The 23,037-nt window shown below is 41.2% G+C and overlaps 1 protein-coding gene across 1 annotated transcript in view; it reads right to left on the bottom strand.

The window, feature by feature from the left end:
* The window catches only part of ctnna2 (catenin (cadherin-associated protein), alpha 2), a 276,055-nt gene that overhangs the window by 196,382 nt on the left and 56,636 nt on the right, over window positions 1-23,037 (bottom strand). The gene's annotated exons all lie outside the window — the stretch shown is intronic.

The following is a 23,037-nucleotide window of genomic DNA, read 5'->3' as shown; positions in this document are numbered from 1 at the left end:
ATATAAAGTGTAATTTCTTGTTTTCATATTTACATGCCTGTGCCTCTCAAACTGTACAAACCCGAAAAAGGAGAGGTGTTCAACGTGTACAAAGATTATATGAATTCATACACAAATTGATCACATGAATGAAGAGACAAGCTCAGTATCAGGATGGATTTAAGTTTGGGGACCTGTGCTCAGAAAAAAGCTTTGAAAATGAGTCAAAAATTGTAAGCTGCATTTTCTACCCAAAAGGGGATTAAGTGTTTCGTAATAAACCCCTACGCATCATAGGGTTTGCAAATAACTAGATCACCCCCCCCCCCCTCTCATACAACATCTGTCTCAGAAGTGCAAGGAAGTTCATACTTGAATTATATTTGCTTAAACAACACAAAAGGCTTGCAATGGGTTTAGATACCTTGGCAATTATTTGTCCAAAATTCACAGAGGTTTATTTACAAGTTTTCTCAAATGTATGCAAATCGTCGCACTGAATGAGGATAAACTACTACAACAATCGGCATGACCGGGACAGGCGAAACCAGGGGCACAGAGAGAAGGTCAAACACGGGGTATGCTTGACTCAGAGATAATACATTTAAAGTGATACTGCAGCCGGAATATCTTTGCGTATGAAACGCTTCCTCCCTGTTGACTTTAAGGGTTAAAGGCTCTGTTTGAGGTGGTACCCAGGGGCAAGAAAAAAAATTAAAAAAGGAGGTGACCTTGATTTTAACGCCAGATCTTTTCTATCTCGGCATATTCATGCCAGTCTTCCATTTTGGATCTCTTCAACACAAAGTGAAGCCCCAGGGATGTTCCCGGTCCACATAGCACCTATTGTTGGATTCTTTCTGTGGTTATCATGCCCTTACTTTTAATATGCACCTTTCACAGCAGGTTGTGTTATGATGGTTTTAAAAGAGAAGGTCACGCTGGACTCTTTAGCTACATTCTTGGAAATATGGATTCTGGTTAAAGCTCCATGTGAAAAGTGCAATGACAACATGTTTTGAGATGTAGAACGAAAACTGCACAAAACTGCTCTGATGTAACAAGAGCTTGTTATTTGGCTGTGAACAGAAGCGCACGTTGACGAGATGTGAAAAAAGTGATAATCAAGTATAGCAAATTGAAATACTATGTAAGATAAAAAGAAATAAACACAGATGTTGCGTCTTTATCTTTATCTTACAACTTTCTGAATCAGATTCCCATCACATCAACAGGCAATATGCACATTTACCTATGATTCTAACTGAGAAGTGTGGCTATTACATACTGAGGAGTACTTTAACACTTACAACACGTGTTTGTCTCCCGAGTCTCCAGCAATGATTTGGATAGTACCGAAATAATATAATTTTGTTTATTGTCTTCTGATCTTGTTTTGTTCAATTCAAAGAGATAGGAAAAACCCACGATTCAGTGACTAATAAAACCAAATCATGGTTCACCTAGAGCAACGAAACATTTAACCTCAACAAAAACAATGAGATAAAAACCTCAGCACTCTGCCCAACCACAGTTACATCCCAGTGTCATCTGAGGTAAAAAAAATAAGCTCCACGTTCCCTGCTAGCTCTGAGGTCAGGCACCTTAAAATGTGGCTCTGTGGCACACATGGAAGAGTTTGTCAAGTTCTGGGTAATAGCACAGAGCAAAGGTGCAGTGTTTGGTCTCCCCTCAGCCAGTCTAATCCTGGGGCAGGGTGACAGACTGTCAAATGATGTATAATAACATGTAAGGGAGAAAAGACTGCAGCAAGCATAACCTACTTCTCGTCTGCAGCTGGCAGGGCATATGTAGTAAACAGCGGGTTTGCAGTGAAAAAAAAAACTAAAATAAAATAGATGGGGAAGGAATTGATAGTTTGGGGCTACAGGAAATAAATAAAAAAAAGAACTGAAAACAGAAAAAGAAATGAATAAGAGAAGATAGATAAATACAGAAGAACAAAAAAAACGTCAGGGAGAAAGACAGTCAAGTGTGTTTCAGCATATGAAACAGGAAATCTGAATAACTAGATGTTAAGTCATGTATGTAACGCTTCAATGTTATTTTTTTTTTTTTCATGTGGGCTACATGGGACAGGTTCTGAGCTTTCTTTCTTTTTTCAAATCAATTGTAAATCTGTTGTCAGACCAAAGCTAGCTTCATCCAGTTGTATTCTTGATGTTCCAGATCTATCTCAGTACTGGAATCACAGAGATGTAATTAAGATGGATCCTTCCAAACGAGCATATTCAGTTCTAAGTCAAAGTAATGTTGTTGTACTTTTCATGTCACCAGGAAATAGTTTTGACGTCTGACGAATGGCCTCCAGATCTCTAGTACATTGGAAAAAAACTACTGTTTGCCTATTAATGTTGAGAGATCAGGTCTATTCACATCACTCAATGTAATGACTATGACCCATTGCCTTAAACCAAGGAAACAAGACAAGGGAATTAAATCAGATGGCGACATCTTGGTTAAGTTAATTTGAAAAATCTTGAGAATAACAATACATCATTTTACCGAAAATAATACCATAACCTTTGTTGTGAGTCTTTCTATAAATGTTAAATCCTGCAGTTGAGAGACAACTGATTATGATGCCTAATTTTAAGATATTGATGCCATAATCATAAGAAAATGTTCAGGCCAGGCATTTTAAAAAGAAGACTAACACACAAATTTTGAAAATGTACCGAGATAAATCTACCATTGTTTAAATCTCATTTATGCAGGGGGGGGCGGGGGTTCCTTGTCTTCCCATGTTGAGGATTGTCTGTCGTCATATTGACATCTGTGTTAGAAAGCAGAGCTTTAAAAAGGCAAACGGGGAAACAACAAAGCTCGATGCAATGCGGATCTCTGAAAGATGCAAAGAAGAGGAGAACATGAAGGGAAATTGAGAACATTCCCTCAGGCCTCGGCTCAATTGTTATTCCACACAGGATGTCGGGTTGCAATTATCACTGGGAGTTGGGAATAGGCAAAGTAGAAAGAGTAGCAGGCGCTGGGCTGACAAAGGCTGCAAGGTTTTCAAGGTAATTGGCAATGGCTGAAGTCATCGTCCAGCAGGCTCACAAATGTGACTGATAGAGTGAGTTCTCTCAATGGGTTTAATGGGGACAAAGTGTTTTTTTTGTGACTGGTCTCGTCTTTGAAGCTAAATATCAATTACTTTGTTGTGTGGTATTTGCTCTGAGGCTGCAAGGTAAATAATAAAACTGTAAGTGAAAAAGAAATTAAACACGCTGCAGCACAATAAACGCCTGTGAAAGTCAAAGCCTCCGTACATGCCGATTATGGCATGAGTGGAGCAAGTGTTCAATGTAATGATTCGTTTAACCTTTTCCTAGCTTTTCATTTGTTCAATGTTCATCACACACATTCCAAACCGTGAGACTAAAAGGATATTTCTACTTATCCAGGAAGTTCACAGAGCAGAGTCAGCTTGTGAGCACTGGGCCTGGTGACGGAGTTTCAGTGTTTTGTTCAAGGATATTTCCGCAGAATATATTTGCTGATATTGAATTTTCAAGCTTTTAAAGATGACATGTCAAAATCCTAAAGTACTTTCTAATAATGAAAATAGTGAGTTAATGTTTGCATAATGCTAAGTAAAATGTACTCGTTGCTACTAATGCGTCTTCTCTTATGCAGCAAACTGAAATTTAGTCCAAAGAAATACTGTATTTCTATGATAAGGTGCTTGCACGGACTGCTTGTACTTATCTGCAGGGTGTTAAAAGAAGTTTTTTTTATTATTTATTGTACTGCTCAAGTCTATTAAGCTTGTGATTCTATGTGAACACACCATTTGATTCTGCCAGTGTATCAGCCCCAGAGGCAACCTTACGTCTGCCCCACAAGGGGCGAGGTTAGGAGTGTGACCCCACTTTGGGGCATCAAGCAGTGAGACAGGGCCCATGTCACATCAGCCTATGTCAAATGTGCCTTTGAGGACTTAAAAATATTTGATGACAGCTATTTTGTCTAAGAGGGAAGTTCAACACAGTCTCGAACATACCACTGCATTCCCCGCGGTTGCCCTGATCTGCAGTTCAGACTGCTTGGTTGTGACTATTACACTGTTTGACAAAGCTCTGCCCACACTGGCCCAGGAGGAGAGTTTGTCATAACCAACTCTGATTGATTACGCTAATGAAGAGCGTCTGACTCATAGTGAGGGTTTGGCCTTCTCACACAGTGGAAAGAAACTTTGAAAAGACAACACATAACAGTGGATTAGTGCGCCCACTTTAAACCCACTAATTGTCAATTAGAAACAGAGAGAGTAATCGACTGATGTGGGGGTGCGTGTGAGTCGGTGGGCAGGACGGTGCAGTGGTCAGGGTCACCACACAGCGAGATGGTTCAGGGTTCAGACCCGTCAGCTGGGTGTCTTATTGTGTGGAGTCTGAATGCTCTTCTCCCACTTCATCCCAGAGTTCAAAGACATGCAGCTTAAGTTAATTGGAGGCTCTCAATTCCCTGTAGGTGCAAGAGTGGGTGGTTGTTTGTTTCTATATGTCAGCCCCCCGCACACACACACACACACACACACACACACACACACACACACACACACACACACCGCAATCCTCAAAGGATCCGCTGGATGGATGGATGGATGGAGCCTTAAGGCCGAATTATAGTCGGGTTGCACGCATGCACGCAAGACACGCAACACGCCCCTTTCGTGCCCTCTGCGGGCTTGCGTGCGTTCGCCAATTTTTCTAACTACTCGACAAAGCGACGCGAGCCTCACGCAGCCCGCAAGGCTTGTGATTGGTCTGCTTACTACATCCCATCCGGAGTCTAGTTTCCGGTGTCATGCCTCACAATACACGGAAATCACAGAAGATTTAGAAGAACGAATACGGACCAAATAGATGAGCACTTTGCAGAAGAGATCCGAAAGTATGACCACGTGTATAACCCGTCACTGACTGGCCGATTTGTCCGCCAGAAATAGGCTATGAGGAGCCAGAGTGGCGATGTAAATAAACAGTCGACGAAGAAGAAGACGTCTCTTCTTTGTGTGTTTTGTCTTTGGAATTCAGCCTTTAGAGTAGAGGCCGATGTTAGTTTCATAAACACTAGGTGGTTCCAAAAACATATTTGGAAAAACTATCTCTTTACACGCAGCGATTGTGTGAGCCACTTCCACACTGCTTCCACCGTATCCACCAGCAGCAAGAAAACTCCACGTACTTCACTGGGTTTTGGGCTTTTGCTCTTAACAGAGTATCATAACATCTAAAAGCAAAAGAGTGTTTTGTTTATCCTGCAATATTTTTTTTTCTTCCATCAATGCATTCACCTGTAGACATCTAGGAGGTCTAGCAGGTGAATGAATAATTCAAGGTGAGCTAAACTAGGGAATGCTGAACTGCCAAAATAGTAGTGCCATCTAAACAATGAGAGCTCAATACATTTGACATTTACAGGACAAACTTCATATCATGCTCAAGATTATGTCAGTATAGGAGAAAAATTGTATTTGAAAAAAAATTCAAATACAATTTAAAGCATCTGGGCCGAGAGATATTTCAATAAAATGCATGTTTATCCGTTTTTTTTTTTTTTTTAAGTCAAATATAAATATATTTCCCAATCTGTTATCATATCACTAAATGCAATGAAAAAAAACTTTGCTTTGTTACAGGAGATGATCCAGTTCATGCAGCACACAGGAAACTCAACTGTTTCAAATTTGTCTGTTGGTATTTCCTCAAGAAAGAAAACTGTTTTCAAGAAGTAATTTTTTTTTGTTCATCAAGATTTGGCTATAAAACCGTAATAATTTGGTAATACAATGAACAAATAAATACTTCAGACTATGCAGCCATGTGTGATTATGTACCAAAAAATACATGAAAGCATCATACTCTGCAATCAAACATTGTGACGCAAAACTAGGATCAAAAGGAACCATCAATTATCTGCCAGCACTGGTGTCTCCACCAACTCCAATGTTGATTTGTACAAAAGAGACTTAAGAAAATAAAAACTAAGCCATTGTTATTCAGTTGATCAAATGTGAACATATGCTTAGGTGAAACATTATATATAAAGAAGTAGCCATAACTGGCAATTAAATGACACATGACTGATACAGTAGAATTATCACATGATATAAACTGGTATACGAAATAAATAGCTGGGTTTAAATAAGATCAGATCAAATGATATCAACCATGGGAAATCAATGGATTGCAGTAATATCAGCTAAATTTAAACTACATACAAAAACAAAAAAAGTATAACCTTCACTATATTAATATCTATATATTGTGCCAAGGCTCTTTAAAAGGATAATACATAGCTTTCCATTAAGAAAAAGAACGTCTGTAATCGTCTCCCCTCGGTCCTTAGAGGACAACCTGAATTATTCAAGTTAAGTGGTATTGTCCTTTTTGTGGCAGCTACATGTTGTGCAGTAAACATACGTTGCTATGAAATGTAGAAAAATGTCCTGAATCTTAAATTTACCGCCCCGATACCACATTAAAAACCATGCAGTGAGGAATAGTTTAATAACTAATTCCGCAAAGAAAAAAATAAAGGGCCAATTGGAGCAGAGAAAGGAAGAGACACATGAATTAATAAAATTGGGAACCCAGCAGGAAATCCAGCTAGAGTGTTCCAAAAATAGTGAGTGCACGGCCCATTGAGCACCCTGTGTCCGGTTTGAATTCATTCTCACAATAAAAGCTACAACTACCCCCCGTAAAACGAATCGCATGAAACATAAACAAGAGAGGGATTACTGCACACGTGTTCAATTAGAGCTGCACATTAAACCCGGACAAAAGGCCACCGGAAATACAAACAGAGACATATTCAGGCAACCACTGGGCTGTTTTCTCCACATGGCAAGAGTGCCTTTGAGGCAGATTATGAATATTCTGAGGAGCAGTGTTTATTTGAGAAAAACAGGGAGATACATCATAAGGAAACGCACAACAACACTTACACAATAGTTTCCCACAGTAAATGTACCTCTTTCACAAAAGAAGAGGAGACAAACGATTCCCGGCTGACCGGACATCTTGATTAAAGAGTGAACTTGTATCCTGCTGCTTCAATTTTGCCAGGGGAGATATCTAGATTATGCATATAATCAACTTGATAGGGAAAATTAATAATTTCAAGTGTAATCAACACTTTTTACATAACATTAACAAATCCAGTTCTCTGTGGGAAATCCTCCCTTCGAAAAATATGCCCGAAACTCAAATTGAGATAGCTGCAGTTGAATGTTTGTATAATCCAAGTTGTAAACATTCCCTCTTCAGTAACAATATGCCTGATTCATCACAAGTGTAAAGCGCTCCCCGGGGGCATGGCAGACAGAAACGACGCCCCAGTTCACAGCCGTTTCATTGGGAGTGTAAGGATTTTTCGGTTTTTGTTCACTCTTCCTGGCCCAGACATCTGCCTCTGCAGGTCTGGAAACAGAACTGGCAAAGTGACCTCATCTATTGTCTGCATCAATGTTTTGTTACCATGGCAACCTCTGAAACACTGGCAAAAAAACAGTGTAATGGAGGCTGTTTCTTTTTAATTTATTTTTCAGGCACACTTAAACTCAACTGAAGGTCACCTGTCTGTGGATAAATGAATGATTATGCTACTATTTGACGAGCACACTGGGGCCTGCAGAAATAATCCCCAAAACGATGTACTCTAAACTAATATAATCCTCAGCGATGATGCGTGTGATACAGCAGATATGATATAGCTTGTATTCAAACCTGTGCGGGTTAAATTATGAGTGTGTACCTGAATGTTTATTAATGTAGCAGATGCACAGAGAGAGAGTCATAAATCATACAGTACAGTAGCACAATAAGGCCCAGGCTCCTCGCCTGCCCAGGTAATGGTGGTTGGAGCAGTGCCCAGGCTCTCTGGCAGAGAACCCTGAATGTGGACCCACGGTTACGAGCGAGGGAGAATTAGGTGGGGGGAGGATTTGGGTGGGAAACAGGGACTGGCACGACAAGCAAGAAAATCTCCAATATTTAACTTATTTCACTTTCGGGTGATGGCACGGGGATGATTTCCCTTTCGCCGAAACTGAAAATAAGCCTTTAGTTTCAACACAGTGTGTGGAATATTCCTTAACAGAACAGTTCTTAGCTTCCATTTACTCAGAAGGAGATTTCCTGTAATTTAATTGAGCATGACATTTTCATGACCCTGTTTTTTTTTGTTCTTCCCTTTTTTGCTAAGAACCGACCCCCCTTCTCTAAACAGACAAACAGTTCTTAAGGCTGCTTTCTTTCCCTTTTCCCTGAGTTCCCCTGGAGTTGAAGTTATAGATGCCACTGAAAGAAAAATGTATGCCAAACAAAGCTTTTAAGGCAAGTTCAAGCAGCCAGACAATTATCATTCTAATGTCCTGATCATTCTGGGTACCTGCCTCTTAGGTAGTGTTCACAGAACTCCCTGGTTTATATTCATGAGGTTGTCAACAGCGATCCTCCTGGTTGAGGGGTATTAGAGCATTTTTGCATGTCTCCACTAACATGTAAATGTATGACTGTTTACCTCTGCAGCATCACTGTCAGAGAGTTGCCAGTGGCTTTGTAGCAAGGATTTTAAAATGGTAGAAATGATGTGCCCTAAAACAAAAGGGCTTTATGCCAAAGATCTTTAGACTATTCAAATGCATTTCGCTTTAGGTGTGTTCCTGGATTTAAGTATGATTCAGCATTTGTTTAAAACCTTTGTTAATGTATTAAAGTGTTATAGATTTTGTTTTTTTAACTGTGTTTGTTGTGGCTCACCTAAATAGTTATACTGTGAAGTCATTGCAACATCTATATATTGTAGGGTAGGATGACAACACTGTTGAAAGTTTGAGTGTATATTTTTTTAAGATGAACCCATCAGATGGCAGTCAGCAGTGTGGTTGTCATCCTGTTTGTAGAAGCTGCCAAACGAGGCAGGAACAGGTCCTACAGATGGTCGTTTCACAGCAGTGTCCAGTTGTTCAAAAAGAGGACACACACTGAGGGTCATCAGCAGAGGCACACCTGTCGTCTTCCACTAATCTCATTTGATGTGTTCTGGAGATAGGTGGAATCAATGTTACTGGAACTCAGTCCATTCCACCATGCCAGAGAGTACAGTAAATAGGGAGATGATAAGATCTTGGCCGGAAAAAAAAAAAAATCACAAAAACAGGTTCCAAAAAGATCATAATCATATTTTCAGGAATCTGCCAATGTCCGAAATGCTAAATGGATTCAAGATTAATGCTGTTAAATGTTTCAACAAGATTGAAACTAACAAGATATACAGCAAACCTTGGATTACTGCAAAATAACAGTTAATATTTTATGTATTACAATATGTAAAGAAGCACTTTCCATATGCTGATCCCTATTGACTACAATTTACTCCAATACAAGAGAATGATAATTAATTTGTATATAATTGCTTATGGCAAATATTTAACCTATATTGTATTTAATGTATTTAAAAATGCATGAGAGACTTCAGCCGAACCTCGCTCTGAATATCATTTTGTTGTTGTGAATGTATATTGGCTAAATCAATTAGCTTCTTTCCATCCAATGTTAACTGAAAGGTTCTCCATTCATTTAGTAAAAAACTATATCAAGTTATTATATTAAATAAACTTCAAACATTTATGAAAGTAAGTAGAGGTCACAAAGAAGACGGAAGGTGTTCACTGCTATTCACTGAGACATCGGATGTCCCTGAGAGACTCATTGATACAAGTGATGGTGATTACATATCTCCCTTCCCACAGCGGCAAACAAACTAAAACCAGAAGTAATGAAGCACAAGGACAACGACCGCAAATAATAATAATCAGTCTGGTGATGTTCTTGGAGGCTGCCACAGTGCTTGACGAAAAGAGACAATCAACTGACCTACTGCCCAGGTTTAGTGGGTTTGTGTTGTACGATCTTGTGTAACAGACAGAAATCGCTCCTCACGTCCTTGGAGCCAATCTCTAAATACCTGTGACAATGGCCTTCACAGTTTAGCTGGGGCCAAGGTGTCAGTAAGTGGAGGCACTGATAGTGTCATACCCGCCAGCCACCCTCTGCTGTCACAGTACGAGCAGTGGGGAAAGGGAAAAAACAGTAATAACTTAATATTACATTTTCTTTTATCTCATCATCAGGTGTGACAGCCCAGTGGCTCATGCCCTCCTGTAGAAGATCCCCTCGCAGAGAGCTCTTCACACTTTCTATATTAGGAATGCATATCAAGATAACCGTTTACAGAGCTATCCTTCCATAACAGGAGATCTCTACGTTACACACACACACACTCATTCAGTCCGTTGCATGACAATTCCTCCTCAGACAGTGGGCTTCTATGCGTTGGTATTAACTCCAGGCTGTGACTGTCTATACCATAATGAGGGAACCATTAGAAGAAAAATGCATGATTCTCAGTGTGTAGGTGGAAGTTGGGTTTAATGTCCGTAGCCCCCAGCTGAGCACCAGCCGGAGCTCTTGCATTCTATTGATGCACATTACACATAACAGTATATATATATATATATATATATATAGGTACCTGTAGTAAATTGGGAGTGCAGGGATCATGGATGGCATGGCAGTTTATTCCTGTGGCCCTTAGACCCTGTGAAGTTGTCGTGAATGAGGAAAGTAATAGCCGATGTATGGCTGCATGTCAGGGAAACTCAAGGATATCCCATTTTTCGAGGACGACAAAGTGGCTGCCTCTCCATCTTAACAGAAAGAGCACCATTGCAAAATAAGTTTAAGGTAATAACAAGAACTTCTCTTCACACCAATATTTGAACTGTATTGGTGATTATACCTATTAAGTATTTATCCTTTCTATAACTAGTGGGTGTCGTTTTCATATACATCATAAAAGTGGTTTCTATCACAAACATGGACTTATGGATTTCATTGCATAAACATATTTTGTATTTAAACAATGTGAAGTGAATTAAAAAACCTTATGAGAGAACTGCAAAGGTCGTCAGTAGAGAACATAGCTCAGCCAAGGCCCAACAGTCCACTGATGCAAATAAATACAAAATCTCACACTGTTACAGAAAGTTACTTTTCCTTGAATCCGCCCACTGGTCCGATCTACACAATGTGTTCTTCTCTGACCTATACTGCATCCTTCCATGGTGTTTTGTGTGACGATGCTTCCAGTAGTGTTTGTTAAATGCTGCTAACTAACAAGCATATGAACAAATGATGATGAAAAAACAAAAACCCTGTTGCTGCGTATACAACAACTGGTTTAATGTTTAACCACATCGACTCGTACTTACTTTGTTCATACAAATATTTTCCATGACGTCATTGATTCACCAAGTTAAAAATACACAGATTGACCCCAGTATTAAAACCAGTTTCAGTGTTTTGGCCGATCCGTGTAATTATCTTTAAAATGAGTGTTCCTCTGTTTTTCTCTTTGCTCTGTTGGGGCTGAATGAGGAGGAAGTGTTGGGAGATTAAAAGAGGATTTTATTAATTACTCAGCAGGAGTTTGACCAACCCTCTCATGTGCTCGGTAGCTGTGTGTCCCACTCTAATGTCCAGGTGTCTTAATGAAGATTAAAATCACATCACTGCAAGGTGTCTGAACTTCCAGTGACCGGGGGATACAACATTAAGCATGGTAGAAACACTGTCTGAGGAGGCAGAGGTGTTGCCATGACACTGCATTTCCTGCTGTGCTTTGAGACATGCAGACGCACGGTAACAAGGGCCCACTGTGGCTCAGGATATGGAGCGGGTCGTCCGTTCATCGTGAGGTCGGCGGTTCAATCCCCAGCTGTCAAAGTATCTTTGGGCAAGACACTGAACCCCAAATTGCCACTGTCACTGTGTGGATGGGATGTGTGAGTGACAGACAAGAGCTGCATATAGAAGTTTTCTGTGAATTTGAAGACAAATTGATTTGAGTGGTTCTACAGACTAGTAAAGTGCTACATCAATGCAGACTAATCACCATTATTATCATTGTTTATTTAAATTACTGCTCATGTTATTTAAACTGGATATATAGCAGAGGAAGAATTTCAAGATAAGGAGAAAAGTTATTTTTCTGCGCGTCTTTTTCTTTTTAATAATTTAACTAATGTGTAAATGGCCTCCACTTTAAAAGAAACATAAAGATTAATATTAGGAAGGAAATGTAATAAACACTGCAGCCTCAAGAGCGAAGACAAACCACCCACCAATCAAACACTAAACTGCAATACAGGGAAGCACTGCTGTCTTACAGGAGGGATGGTGTTGGGTTCCACCTGCATTACTTTTTTTTCCAGGTAATCCAGCTTCCTTTCCCAGTCCACAGACATGCAGCTTAGGCAAACTGGAGACTCTGATTTGCCGGTAGGGGAGAATGTGAGAGAGAATGGTTGTTACGAATGGCAGCCCTGCAATACGCTGGAAAACTTACCAGGGTGTTCACCGCCTCTCACCCAATGAAAGCTGAGATTGGCTCCTGGTAAATATATATAAATATATAATATATTGTATAAAGTTATCTTTTTATGGACATATTTATTTATGGAGCATGAATTCAAATTCTTCCTCTGACACCACAACAATACAAAAACAGGCCTTGGACTGTCAATGGAGAATAAAATGGGACATGCGTGTGACGCTCAGCCTCACAGCAACATCTGGAGGCCCTGTCCGGTTTCCTTTAGAGCTGACATAAATATACATATCCCCGGTAATTGAAAACCGCGCCGGCACAAGGGGGACTTGTCTCCATTTGAATATGAATACAGTTCTCGTTTCATTTTCTGCCTCTTTTCAGATTCTCTCAAGCAAGACAAAAACCCCACTCCACTCTTACTGTCATCCCTTCAATAGAAATCCTTCTGCTGGATACTGCCCCTGTCCCTCCCAGTGACCCAGCCCCAATTAACTCTTTCCCTTCAGTCCAAAACCAGCTGCGCTCACAGTCGGCCCTCCATACAACGCACTGGCTTTCACTGTCATTGTGTTGGTCGATGTAGCTTCAGGTGAGTGTTACATTGTAGTGAATCTTGGCACAGAACACCAGCCAAAGTGGGCTCAGATTCTCGGCCAGAACTCCTCTAAAGCTGAGTCCAATAATTACTCAGACAGACCTGAAGCGTGTCCAACATTCTCAACATCTATCACACTAAATGGGATACTCATACAAAAGTGACCATTCAATGTAAGTTCCCTTAATAATCTATTACAACTGCCTGCTCTGCTGCAGAGGCGCTTCAGGGTTGAAGCTGCCCTGTGTGTGGCACTCTGGTGTGTTTCCAGTGGGTTGTGGGACGTGACCTGTAGCGACTGCATCCGGGAGGTCGAACACAAAGAGAAGTCTTGCAGACGGTTCTAACAGGAACAACAGAGATTATTTTATTGTACTTGTTAAAAAAAACATTGCTTTAAACCTCGTATTTCCTTTCACCCACATCACATTCGGACTCTATGATAAACCATTCAAGCGGAGATATACCATTTGTTGGCTAATCTATAAGTCCACCAACCAGAACCTTGGCAGTATTGTGATGGGCATGCGGCAAACTTTGTCTGAGTGTTGTTTAAAATTCAGGAATGGCTTTCAGAAAAGTTTTTAATTACATCAAACTAACTGTGACTTGTTTTAGAATTTTTCTGGACATGACTGTGCACATTTGAATTTATAAAATAAGGTACGGACGGGGTTTATTTAGTGTTTGTTAATAAGATCAGTGGGGAAGTTATTTAGTTTAGCTGAATTTAACATTGATTATGTGTTAATTTATGTTAAATTGATGCTGAGGAGTCCCAACTGTTAAAACCGAGGTGTGAGATCATTAATCCATTATTCATCCTGTGAGGTGTTTGTTACATATACAGATTTTTAAATGTGTCATCAAAATGAAGAGCAAATGAAGATCTGAGGTTTTGGTCTTTTTTTGGGATTTCAGCTGTGGAAATGACTTGTGATTTTTTGCCCAGCATTTATACATCAATTTAAATGTATGTAGATATGCAGGGATTTATTTTTTCTTTGTATTAATACTGACCTTAGGAAATTTTATTACGTCTGTTCCAATGGTCTGTCATGAAATATCACCAATTTGATGTTGTTACAGGGGAAAACATAAATCACATACAGGAAGTAACTATTTACTCCCTCTAGAATGCACATGTGTCAACAATACACCTTCTCTTAACATCAGACAGCTCAATATGCACCGCTGCTTCACAGTAGCCTTTAGGAACTGTGACTGACAGAACAGACTGATCAAAAGTGCATTATCGATTTCTCCTTTGGCTTCTCTTTATTCATCTACAATTTCCTTTGCTGAGCTCAATCTTTACCAGACTAATATATCTTATTTTTCTCATTTTCGATCTTCCACATATTCGTGTGTTGCTATTGATGTTTTGCCTGCATGCGGTTTGTTGACATTTTCTACCATCTGCATTTTAAGGTGACCTGTTGAGTTTTTTGACCAATAGCAGAGCTCCAGAGAATGAATAATAATTAATATTGTCATTAATATTGTTACTGCTAAATAATTGAGTACGTCCCCGTTTCCTTTGTATGAAAAGAAACTCCACAGGCCACAGAAAAAAAGATTTTTCTCATTTTCAAATGTTGGTTCATGCTTCGTGTTTTGCCTATATGAGGATCTTATGTTAATTTTAGACGAGCTTTCAGCTTCCACCACAGATTAAATCAACTTAATGACGGGAAAAATGCAGAACAAATGTTAAAGCAGCAGACAGTGAGGCAGCAGCACAGCGTGCGATGTGGTCGTGTCATTTGTACTCGCAGAATGAGCCACCAGGACGCCCCACTGAACCAGCATTAAACACAATTAGAGACTTGATGCAAAGACGCCACAAAGAAACAGAACTGGCAGTAAATGTTTTGTCTACATCATTCACTTTCTTATCTGCCGAGCATGTAAGGCTTTTAGATCAACGGAAAAGCCCACTGTCTCCGCACAGGCAGATTACATCATGGTCTTTAACTGAAGATTTACGGTTATTTGTTTTAATGTTCAGTCGTTTGTTTGCGGTTCACATGAGCAGGGATGTTCCACCAGAGCTTCCACTCGTTGTGCATGTAAATGGGTGTTTACCCCTGTGTGGAGAAGCTATGAAGAAGTGGCAGTTCATTGGGGGCAAAGCATCATTTCCAAACGTTTTTCATTCAAATGCCACAGATTTTGTGATGGATAGCTTTTTTTAGAAGAAGCTCACAATCTCAGAGAGACGGACTGCACAGACTGCTTTGGCACAATTACGAGACAGGGAATAGGGATAAAGGCAAAAGATGTTGAACAAATAAGATGAAGACATAATGCCGGGAAAACCAAGAGAAGGAGAGAGAGCAATCAATTTCACTATACTGCAAAAAGAAGACTCGACGATGGAGGCGATGCTCATGAGAGGCGAGGCGTCACCGAACTGGAAATTTAAATTCAGAGAGGATCATCTTCTCAGCATGAAAGAAAAAAAAAAGAAACATGAACATGAACACAATGTTAAACTCTGAGACGAGCAAAAACACGACTGAGCAGAGAGCTTTAACTTGACATCTTCATGATGGTTATACTGTGTTTTATGTGTCCAGCGCTATATCCCTGAATGACAGTGAGGTAGTGAATGAATGAACGAATGAATGAATGAGTGAATGAATAAATGATTGAATGAATGAACGAATGAATGAATGAGTGGTAGAGTTGACTTACATTAAGTTAACACCATTGTTTGGCCTAGAGCTGCGTGACTGACTGAAATCAGCCAATGTTAGCAACCACCTACTGATGTGAGGGACACGCCCTGCTAAGTAAGGCCCACCACAGGATTATCAAACCTGGGTGTGTGTTCCTTACACCTTTGGGCCTGTAACGTTACCATCAATGCTGCTTCTCTAGTACACCTCTCTCTCTTTGTCTACCGGGTTCAGCCAGTGCCAGAGAGGTGGAGCCGGCAGTGTCAGACGTTGTGCTGCTTACCAAAAATGAGGCTTGACATCATGATAAATATTCTGTCAATGTATATTTCCTAATCAGATGCCCTGGACGTTAAACTAAGAGCGCTGCCAAGTCCTTAATACAAAGTTGATGTTACGTCCTATTGAGCCGATGTACAAACAAGGGCTGAAACCAGCTGACTCCAAAGAATATAAATATGATGTATAAACATCATGAATATGTTGAGTAGCGTCAGGGCCTTTTTAAAATGTTGTGACATCTCACGGTAGGAAAAGCGCAGGTGTAACTTGAGATAGCAATGTTATCCACAACATATCAAATGTCTCCGGTGAGACTATACACGTTTCAGCCACATGTTAGGTTTTCACTAGTCCTGTTATTTAGTGTTTGTGTCTCACAAAGAATCCAAAACAAAGAACTAGAAGCCACTGGCAGTCTCAACATTTCCCTCGTCCTCCTTATTTGTTTGGTGTAAGAAAGTGGCTGCGGTTAGTATCTCGCACGGCTGGACTCTGGATCATCACTGTATATGGATGTACTTACTGCCTAGGAGCACTCCATTATCTCAAGATGACAGCTAAATTGGCCTGTCAACAAAACGACACTCATTTAAGCAGCCTCACCGGTGCATTAGTGCTTATAGACCAAAAATACTGGGCATCTCCACAATTCAGGAAGCCACAGGGGAAACGTAAAGAGTTTTTGATGCTGCACTATTCATACATGCAGGCTTAACTGGCTGGTTTACCTTGCAGGGGGCATGCTGTTTGAGTAGGGAGAGAGTCCTGCTGAAGAACAGAAGATCACTATCAATGCTGTTTTATTAATTCAAAGTCAGAGCTCCCTTCAGCCACTTCAACTTCTCTAATTGTTCCAGTGTTGTTGTTTTTTTACTCTTTTAATATGAAAAAGCCTTTTTAATCAATCCAGTCAACTTCTTCAAACTCCTTCAACATAACACAGCGAAAATTACAATACAATAATGCCCTTGGGCTGCGGCACATCAAATCAAAACCACACATGGCTTTGAGCTGAATAACAAAGGCTTCCCTATATATCTATCTCTCCTCACTTACATGCAAAAATTAAGCAAGTAACTCAACTTAGACAACTCTGAACTAAAATGCCTCAAACTTGTGTAAATTAAACTTCTTAAATAAGAGTTTGGTGTCTCCCTCCGGCAATGACACTATCTCCACTCACGGCTGAGGAGGACTCATCCCTGAGAGACTGTGGCTCTCAGGTTAAATTAATGCTCGTGTAAACTGATGCTTGCAGGAAACTCACCACTGAGCATAATTACAAAAGTTGCTAAGTGAAAAGTTTCACTTCTGAATGTAGTATACACACAGAACATACAGTGCCTTGCATAAGTATTCACCCCCTTTGGACTTTTCTACATTTTGTCATGGTATAACCACAGATTAAAATGTATTTCATCGTGAGTTTATGTAATGGACCAACACAAAATAGTGCATCATTTGGAAGTGGGGGGAAATACGACATGGATTTCACAATTATTTACAAATAAAAATCTGAAAGTGTTGAGTGCATATGTATTCACCCCCTTTACTTTGAAACCCCTAACAAAGATCTGGTGCAACCAATTGCATTCACAAGTCACATTTGCAAGTCACATAATTAGTAAATAGGGTCCACCTGTCTGCAATTTAATCTCAGTATAAATACACCTGTTCTGTGACGGACTCAGAGTTTGTTGGAGATCATTACTGAACAAACAGCATCATGAAGACCAAGGAGCTCACCAAACAGGTCAGGGATAAAGTTGTGGAGAAATATGAAGCAGGGTTAGGTTATAAAAAAATATCCAGAGCTTTGAACATCTCTCTGAGCACCATAAAATCCATCATAAGAAAATGGAAAGAATATGGCACAACCGCAAACCTACCAAGAGGAGGCCGTCCACCCAAACGGAAGAGTCGGACAAGGAGAAAATGAATCAGAGAAGCAACCAGGAGGCCCATGGTTACTCTGGAGGAGTTGCAGAGATCCACAGCTGAGGTGGGAGAATCTGTCCACAGGACAACTATTAGTCGTCTACTCCACAAATCTGGCCTTTATGGAAGAGTGGCAAGAAGAAAGCCATTGTTGAAAGGGATCCATAAAAAATCCCGTTTGGAGTTTGCCAGAAGCCATGTGGGAGACACAGCAAACATGTGGATGAAGGTGCTCTGGTCAGATGAGACCAAAATTGAACTTTTTGGCCTCAATGCAAAACGCTATGTGTGGCGAAGACCCAACACTGCCCATCACCCTGAGCACACCATCCCAACAGTGAAACATGGTGGTAGTAGCATCATGCTGTGGGGATGCTTCTCTTCAGCAGGTACAGGGAAAATCTGATGCAGTCTGCAAAAGACTTTAGACTGGGGCGGAGGTTCATCTTCCAGCAGGACAATGACCCTAAACATACAGCCAGAGCTACAAAGGAATGGTTTGGATTAAAGAATGTTAATGTCTTAAAATGGCCCAGTCAAAGCCCAGACCTCAATCCAATTGAGAATCTATGGCAAGACTTGAAGATTGCGGTTCACAGACGGTCTCCATCCAATCTGACTGAGCTTCATCTTTTTTGCCAAGAAGAATGGACAAACCTTTCCATCTCTAGATGTGCAAAGCTGGTAGAGACATACACCAAAAGACTTGCAGCTGTAATTGCAGCGAAAGGGGGTTCTACCAAGTATTGACACAGGGGGGTGAATACTTATGCACCCAACAGATGTCAACTTTTTTGTTCTCATTATTGTTTGTGTTACAATCAAATTTATTTTGCACCTCCAAAGTACTATGCATGTTTTGTTGATCAAATGGGAAAAAGTTTATTTAAGTCTATTTGAATTCCAGTTAGTAACAGTACATAATGGGAAAAAGTCCAAGGGGGTTGAATACTTATGCAAGGCACTGTATGGTGTAGATATACGTCATAGTATAGAGCGTGGCCGCTAAAGTCAACAGAGATTCGGTAGCCTATTTACTGTTTTTGGATCCTCTAAAATGTTTATACCAGGAAAAAATATTTGTGCAATTTTGTCTAGGGAACAGCTACTTTGCATTTCTTTACAGGCAGACTTTGAGGTAGGGAGCTTTAGCTTTGCAACATGGAGAGTGAAAATCAGACAAGCAGCTCATTTATAATCTTTTGGTTCGGTTTTGTCTCAAATCCACCAGGACTTCGCTGCCAGATATATAATTTGCAGAAAAACTAGGACTGTGTGCGGGTAAGTCAATATGTATGGGCATGTCCATATTATTGTTCAGAATAGTGCGAGACTATGTGTGGGTGGAAAATGCTGCATTCAAAAAAAAGTCATAGAAACCTTTCTGCAAAAATCTGTAGCTTTGTGTGACTAGCAGGGACAGTCAGGTTTGGCCTTAAGCAGGGAAACAGTCTTCCGGCCTGCGTGCGTTTGTGTCTATACACTTGCATACAATACAATACGTGCACTGCATGTGCAACAGCCAGCTTGCCCCTGCATCCATGAGAGTGAACGGGCAAGCTGGCATGTGAGGCTCCCACAGAGAAATCCTTGACTGGAGGGCAAGATACCTTTAAAAAAAAAAAGTAATTTGCTGCACCCACTCAGAATTTAACTCCTGAGACTTTTTATGCTGAGAGGTCTGAAGATGCAGTGAGGTAATTCACTTTGGTTGCTGCTGCCATTAAATTCAAAGGTGGCTGTCTATATATGGCAGGAGTGGTTCGAATATTCTATAACTACTCTGTTAATCATCATTTTCTGCTTCTGAGAGCCGAGGAAAACTCAAAACAAAGATCAGTTGGAACGACCCTCAGATGGGAATGTTTGCCCGTAATATGTTATAAATTGTTTGATGCTTTGTGCTAAGTTGCTTTCACCGACAACACCGCACGGCAGAACACGCCATTCTAACAAGACCAAATCTATAACTGCAGATAAAGAAGAATAGTTCCTTAAAGCTGCAAACTGAACTTCATGTACAGGCAGCAGGGGAGAGCAGGATCACTATGGACCCAAGGCTCTGACTGTAACTAGTATGGATCTCTGAATTCCATTTACCAGTGACCCCTCCCACTCTCCTCCTGCCTCCTCCGCAGCTCGGCCATGCCTTATTGCCATCAAGACAAGCGAGGCAGTGGCTAATTAGTGTACAGCAACAAACAAACCAACGCTTCGCTATCTCCCTGGTCATGTCCCATTACTTCAGCTTAGTCCCCCTATTCATATTTCTCTTGACAGGTGCATCTGCCCATGGAGAATGAGGCGGTGTGGTAATCGGCAGGCAGAGGATGTCGTGATTAAGCGGTGTACCTCTGGGCTAACACGTGGCTCAGCCAAGGTGAAAATGACGGCGGGAGTGGAGTTTTATTGAACACAACAGGGTTTTCGTCAATAGTACCGGCACTCAGCATTGTGTTCAATTTGTTTATTAATGCTTTCGGGTCTGTGTGCACCTGAACATGATCGCGCATCTGTGCATGTTTACGTCTGACCTTCCCCCGACAAGCACCAGCGGGCCCTGTGATCGGGATATACTCTTTCCTCTCTGCCAGTTTCTCACAGGCAACTTCAGAATGTGTTGAACACCCACATGTTCGAGAGCGGAATCGATGTGAGTCAAGAAGAGAGAGCGAATTCGGGGGAAGGCGGGCTGAGGGAGAGAGCAGACTGTGTGTGTGTGTTTGTGTGTGTGTGTGTGTGTGTGTGTGTGTGTGTGTTTGTGTGTGTGTGAGTGTGTGGTTGTGTGCGTCTGAGCATGTCTGTTAGGGCAAAAGAGGAAGAGCAAAGCGGGAGAGAAATAAGAGAGGGCCTGAAATGAGACAGCACTGGTACTAGTGCACAGATTGATATAGCAATTACAAAGAAAGCTATCCCTCAGTTACGAATGCATCTACATACATTAGAGTCGGGTTGCTCCCCGACCACTGTTCCTGTGAGGTTGCCTCAGCAGCGTCTCCTCCACAAACGGAGCACGGGGAAAGGTCATCACCGGGCGGTCGTTGTGCATACACTTACAACGGAGATCCCATCTGTGGCGCATGTTGTTCGGAGAAGGAGAAACTCATCTCATTGACAAGAGGAGAGGCAAAGAAACTCCCAAAAAGAAAACAAGAAGTCTATCTCGATTTACAGGTGCATAAAACAAACACAAAAAGGAAGAGACACACAAAATCAGCTTTTCCTCTCATGTCTGTTATGTTTATTGGAATTCCGTAATTAGCTGAGTCTCTCTGTGTGTCATCCCTTAAGCAAAAACATGGCCAGTTACCTTCCACTGCTCGGATGAACGCATGAAGCACTTGGAAGGCGACTTACACTCAGAAGCATTGCTCGCCACAGTGGGATTCAATGGGCCGGATGTCATGCACACTTTCCTTGAGCTAGCAAATAAATCCGGTTACAGTGGGTCCATAATGTATGCACAGTGAGGACCGACAAATTCTACTGCAATGTGTCCACAGGTCCTGCGATATATTGTGGAGCTATTTGCATGAAAATACAAATCATGTTTCCAAATGGGCTCGGCATGTGAGCTCGCTAGCATCTCAAACACCTCTGCTGGTTCGAGATACATTAGACAATGAGAACAAAGAGAGGAAGAGGGGGAAAGAGGAAAAGGAGAGAGAAAGGTACGGGTGGGGGGGGGGGATGAGAAAGATGCTGTGTAAATAAACCCCCCGAAAAGAGGAAAGAGGTGGAGGACAAGCAGATGGAAAAACAAACCGTGGAAAAATGATCCAGTGTGACTTGGATCTCACTGCCGCAGTCTCAAAGCTATGCTCTGCACTGTGTGTGAATGAAATGTGTTGAGTGTGTGTGTGTGTGTGTGTGTGTGTGTGTGTGTGTGTGTGTGTGTGTAAATACACAGCCACTGAGCACTGCTGAGAGTGTGTTTATGTGAGTTAGCTGGAGGAATGTGAGACCCGTGATGACACAACTGCACTGGGACACTGAAGGGTCCATGCGGAAGAGAGGAAAAGCAACACTGCCCAAGAGACGGGGGCTGAGCACTCGGATTGACCAGGCTGTATCTAGTGAACCCTAATCCTGAATAATCTAAGACGAAGCTCAGTCCGAGGACCCGAGCGCATCAAAAACATCTCAGCATCAGTCGCTAGCTTCCATTTCCTTTTATGGTACAAACGCATACAAGGTGATGCAGGCGTTTGCTCTGAGCACAGAGTGAGCCAGACTGAAAATCTCTGTTTCTAAGGACCTGCAGGAAAAAAGGATAAAAATGGATATGCTAGAGAGAGGGTGGGGAAAGAGAGAGGGAAAGGATGGACAAGTGATGAACGCGATTAAACACTGCCATCTGCTGGTCGCGGCATGAACCCGCTGTATGCTTTGAGTCTGAGGCCAATGCAGTGAAACCAATACACCTTTCTTCACCTGTGCATTGATTTGTCGAAAAGTCGATGTGACACAGGAGGGACACGGTGCCGGGCTGTGTTGGTGGAATGAAAGTTAGCCCTTCTAGAAGTGATACTGGGCTGACACGATGTTCTTAGCTCAGTAACTTTGACTGAATAACAGTGCATCTTGTATTTCTTCATGCTAACAAAGGCCTCAAAGAGAAGCACTTACTTTGTCACTGTTCTTAATATGAAGCCTTGATGTGTGAGACTGTAGGTGATAAAGACAGAGTTGATTTTGTTGTTTTTTAAAGAGGCTGTTTTCAAGTGCTAAGTGCTTTCGACTGGAGGAGGCTCAAAGTTGAAAGATGAGAGGAAGACAAAGATATTTAATTTGTTTCTTGTAAAAATGTGAAGTAACTTGGTAAGAAGGAGAGAGTTTAAGTCTGTCTGTTACCTGCCTGCATGTCACTGCTCTATTGTGTCCAGTCATCCTCCTGTACATGTGTTACAAACAGTTTAGAGGAGGCGTAAATATATATATATATATATATATATATGTATATTTATATATTCTACATGATAAAACCTCATTGTACATGATAATACCCCTTCACTTGGTTTGTGTGCTGTGACCTATAAAAACGAATCTATGCCTGTGTGTGCTCCAGTGTGTCTTTACCCACATACCCTTTGGGGCTTGACTCCATCTGTCCTCCCACTGAGCTCACAT

This window comes from Platichthys flesus, chromosome 5, assembly GCF_949316205.1.
Source record: "Platichthys flesus chromosome 5, fPlaFle2.1, whole genome shotgun sequence".
NCBI classification, from domain to species: Eukaryota; Metazoa; Chordata; class Actinopteri; order Pleuronectiformes; family Pleuronectidae; genus Platichthys; species Platichthys flesus.
The sequence above is the reverse complement of the archived record's forward strand: the minus strand, read 5'-3'. Positions and strand labels throughout refer to the sequence as shown.